Source organism: Cicer arietinum, chromosome 1 (genome assembly GCF_000331145.2).
Source record: "Cicer arietinum cultivar CDC Frontier isolate Library 1 chromosome 1, Cicar.CDCFrontier_v2.0, whole genome shotgun sequence".
Classification (NCBI taxonomy): Eukaryota; Viridiplantae; Streptophyta; class Magnoliopsida; order Fabales; family Fabaceae; genus Cicer; species Cicer arietinum.
Window position 1 is genome coordinate 37514234 of NC_021160.2, and position 5383 is coordinate 37519616.

Here is a 5383-nt window from a genome sequence, read left to right on the forward strand (position 1 = left end):
TGATGCTTCTAACATGAATAAAACATCTTTTACTCTTGGATCTTCACTATCTTTAACAACATCTTGGGGTAGGCATAACATTTTTTCTAACGGCAGAATGGGTCCTTGATGTTCAACTTCTTAATCGACTATCGAGTTGAAAATCTCAATTCGGTTGCACCCTTCTCTTTCGTTTGAATGCTCTATGGCATTTAGAATATTGAGTGTAATTGTTTCCTTATTTACCTTAAAGGTTATGGTGTCATCTGCCACATCAATCATAGTTCTCCTTGTTGCTAAGAATGGTCTCCCCAAGATCAAGGGGATATCATAGTCTTCCTCCATGTCTAGTACCACAAAATCCACTGGAAAAATGAATTTATCTACTTTGACCAACACATCTTCCACCATCCTATATGGGTGTTTCATTGAATGATCCATAAATTGTAACATAAGTTGTGTGTCTTTGACTCTTCCAATGCCTAACCTTTTGTATATGGAAAAGGGCATAAGACTCACAATAGCCCCAAGATCACATAGAGCTTTCCCAAAAGTTCTATTCCCAATAGCACAAGGAATAGAAAAGCTTTCATGAATTTTGAGCTTAGGTGGCAGCTTCCTTTGTAGAATAGCATTACACTCTTCGGTAAACATCATTGTTTCACTACCAATTTTTTCTTTTCTTGAACAGAATCTCCTTCATGAACTTGGCGTATGTAGATATCTACTCTAGTGGTTCTGCAAAAGGATTGTTAATTTGCAATTTTTTAAAAACATCAAGAAATTTACCGAATTGTTTTTCAGTTTCTTCCTTTTTTAATCTTTGAGGAAACGAAAGTCAAGTTTCTGGTTTTGGCAGTGTCTCCTTTTTCTCTACCACATGTTCTTCCTCCTCCTTTTCAAGAGCGATGTGCTCCTCAACTAATTTCGGGGTGACCATTTCCTCCGGGTGGGTTGAAGTTGAAGTACTTTCACTCTATTTGGCTTTAGGTGGTGCTTGTTCACTTACCTTGCCACTCCTCGTTGTCACTGCATTGACATTATTTTGCGGATTCGGAACTGTGTCACTAGGCAAATTTTTAGTCGCTCTTTGTGTCATTATTGAGCAAGTTGACCCAGTTGGGTCTCCAGATTCTTTATTGATGCATAGTAATTTTTTTGGATGACTCTTGACTCTTCAATGAAAGAACTTGTGCTTGTTACTAACTTCTCAATAGCACTCTCTCAAACAGCTTTTTGAGGTGGAGCTTGATTTGCTTGAGCTCCTTGTTGAACCTGAGATCCACCTTGTTGATCTCTCCAAGAAAAATCTAGATGATTTCTCCAACCATGGTTGTACGTAGTAGTAAAGGGATTGTTCTACTTCCCGTTATTACCCATAAAATTCACCTCTTCTAGTTCTTTTGTATCATCTTCATCTGGTACTTCACACGCTCCATTTTTATGTGCTCCCTCACAAAAGTCACAACCAATATGTTTCAATAATTTGACAGGGCCATTTGGGGTTGTATATTTAGAGTTGTCATCCTCTTCTTTATCCCAGCGGTGATAACATCTTCTATCTGTCTTGAGAGCAACCTGCTTTGAGCCAACCCAGCATCCATGACATTCAATTCCAGTATACCACTTGTTGACCCACCACCTATGCCATACAACACATTTGTTCATTTGACGCCATGATCTCAATAATTTTTCGTGCTTTTGATGCGGTTTTGTAATTCAAGGAACCACCTATTGTAGCATCCAACATAATTCTAGTGCTAGGCCTTAAACCATTACAAAATATTTGCATCTGAGCAATGTCGTCATAAGCATGATTAGTGCATCCTGCTAGTAAACTCTTGAACCTTCTTTAAGTGTCACAAAGAGATTATCCTATTTTTCTGTTTGTAACTGGAAATCTCTTGCCTCTTTTTAACGAAAACAGCTGGGGGAAAGTATTGTTCCAAGAACTTATCTTCAAGGTCATTCCATATGGTGATGCTACCGATAGAAAAGGAATTAAACCATTCCTTAGCATCATCTTTTAATGAAAATGGAAATAGTCTCAAAGAAGTTCATGAGGTGTCTATTGGCGTCTTCGTTATGTTTACCGGCAAAATGAATCTCCTTCAACTCTCGATATAGAGTGGGGTTCACTTCAAACTTGTTGACTATAACCGGTGGGTTATGGATAGTCAATCGAGCACGATTTATATACTCTTCGAGGGTGCGTTCAGGTGCTGGTGGATTGGCCATTTCCACAATTATGAAGAAATCCCCCAAATCCTCTTCTTCTACTACTAATTGTGTTCCCCTTTGTATCCTTTCTCGAACCTCCTTTCGATTTGCTTTCGCAGTTTTTTCAATTTCTAGATCAAAGAAAAGTTCAGCTGAGGACTGGCCCCGCATACAAGGTTAGACAAATTGTGAGTAATGAACAATTTTAAAATAAAGAAAAATAAATAATTAAGTAAAAATAAAACAGTTTTAAAATAGATTTTTTTTTCAAAATTAAAAATAAAATAAAAGCAAAAATTTTATTGCAAAGCAAAAAATTTCAATAAATTAAATTCAATAGAGATATGGCAATCCCCGAAAACGGCACCAAAAAATTGATAGCGTTTCAGCAAGTGTACCGAATCCTTGCAAGTAATAATTAAAACGGTAGTACCGAGTGTCGAACTCAAGGATTGCGTTTTACCACTGAATTATATTTAATTACTAAAATTGAACCAAAAAAATCTAAATTGATTGAAAAATATTTAAAATTATACGATAATAAAATTGATCATTTATACTAAGAAAAATATTAGGGATGAGTTTTACTTTGAATTCAACATTGGTGTCTAATTTTATCCTAGTTTCTGAATTCTTTTATTGAATTATCACTGAATTCTCTTTATTATTATTGCCCTAATATCTTAGTGACAGAATATTTAATTCCAAACTAACCCCTAATTCCTTAGTGGATTTAAGATTAGATTTAAGCCTTACCGTACAAGAATTGTCTTGTTTAACTATTTTCTTTGCAACTAATTTAATTGGTTTCATGACTTGCATCTATCCCTAGACTACAAATTCATGATTTTCTCATCTCAAGCATTCATGAAGTCCACTTTTGTTCCAAATACGAATCATAGAACATTTTAATGTTGATCAAGCAATAAAAAGCATAAACACAGAGATGAGAAAAATAATTCAATAAACCCATTCATATAACTAGAAATCAAATCAGAAAAATAAGGGTTTCATCTTGTTACACCCATCCCTAACAAATACGGTTTATTTACTCATGACAAAGATAGAAAAGATAGAGATTAGAGAAGAATTACAAGAAAGATTCATGAATGATTCTTGATAAAATTGCTCTAATGGTGTTAGAAACGACCGTACCTGAGTTTCTATGCTATGTCACAAGTCTCCAAACTTCCAATTGTCAAAAAGATCCCTAGAAAGTGAAGAAAAAAAATGCATTTTAATGAATGTTGTTGCATGCCATGTGCCCCAGGCGTAGCTTTTGTGCTTCAAGCGCGTCCTGGCAAAGGCTTCAGCCTGAAAGTGCGCCTCAGGCGCGGCTGTTGCGCTTCCAGCGCACAGCTTCTTCTGTTTGATGTTGTTTGCATTTTTATCCTCTGTTGAGTCTTAATTGTAGCCATGGATCGTAGCTTTCATTTGCACTTGGTTTGACTCCAATTGAACATCTACAACTCCAGATATGGCTGAACTACTCTGCATAGGTCATGTTGTTTTCTCATCACAATTCAGCACTGCATTAAAACAAAGTAACAACGCAAAACTCCGAAAAATTTCTACTTAATCAAGGAAATAAGAACATAAACATTTCATTAAATCAAAGAAATAAAATTAACAAAATATATCAAATAACTCCTTAAATTAACTAATGAATAAAAGATAAATAAGACTAAAAACAATGAAAAATATGCATATGATGAAGAGTCATCAAAGCCGCATCAACTTATAAAATTCTTGGCAAAGAGTGTCATTAGTAGATCCAAAAATAATGCCATCAACATAAATTTGAATATTAATAATGTCATCTCCTTTTGATTTTCTAAAAGTTATTTTTATGTAAGAAGTTACTAGGTCTATCATACCATGGCCTAAGTGCTTGTTTTCTCCCATTATGTGTCGCGAGCATCCATTTTCCAGGTACCTTGATTGGTGTTTTAACTTGGCTGCTGAGGATATCTCAATTCCTTCATCTGTTGATTCTTTTTCATAGTCAGAATTTGTGTTGGATCTAGAAGTAGAGTTGGTGTGAGCCATCAAAGCCAAATTTGCTTGCACTTCATCATTAGAGGATTCATCAGAATCATCTCATGTTGCCATCAAACTCTTCTTCTTGTCTCTAAATTCTTTCCTCAAATGTTTCCCTTTCTCTATATTTGAACATTTTGACATGATGTGTCAAGGTTCATTGCATCCATATCAGATTATACTTTTCTTGTTAGATTTATCATCATTTCTTCACCTGGACTACTTGAAATATCTATGGGGAAATTTCTTTTTTCTGTTCTGCCACATCTTTTGAATTTTTCTGAATATGAAAGCCAATTCCTCTTCCTCCAAGTCTCCATTTTGATCCTCTAAATCTTCATCCTCTGATTCTGTTGTTTACTTCAGAACTTGCTTTTACTTGGATTTCAAAGCCAAGGTTGGCTGCTTCATCTTGGACTCATCCTTTGTAAGTTCAATTTCATGTGATCTGAGATATCTGATTATTTCTTCCAACTTAAGAGTATTCAGATCCTTTGCTCTTGAGTGGAAGTGATCTTAGGTATCCCTTTGCTTGGCAGAATTCTTAGTATCTTCTTCACATGATCAATAATAGTATAACTCTTCTCAAGTAACTTTAATCATGAGACCATAGTTTGGACTCTAGAAAACATTATTTCAATGTCTTCATCTTCTTCCATCTTGAACAGGTCATACTTTTTGACTAGGAGATTGGCCTTTGCTTCTTGAACTTGCTTGCTTCCTTCATAGGTCATAATTAGACTATCATAAATACTTCTTGTTGTCTACTTGTTGGTGCATTTGTGAAACTCCTTGAAAATGATTGTATTTATCATGAATGTTCTTGACTTATGATGCATCTTGTACATCTTCTTTTGATCAACATCCATCTATTTACTTGGAATCTCAATACCATCAGTATTCCTTGGAGCAATATAACCATCGTCCACCAAGTCCCAATGTTCAGGATCTTGTGAAATAAAAAAACTTTTGAGCCATTCCTTCTAGTACTCAAAACGTTCTCCATCAAACAAAGGTGGCATGTTGATGTTTCCTCCAACAGCTTCTTCACTAAATCTAGACATGTTGAACCCTTGGATCTTTTCTCAAACACTATAAAGTATTAAACCTTGAGACCAACCTCATATACTAGTTTATGGTGCAA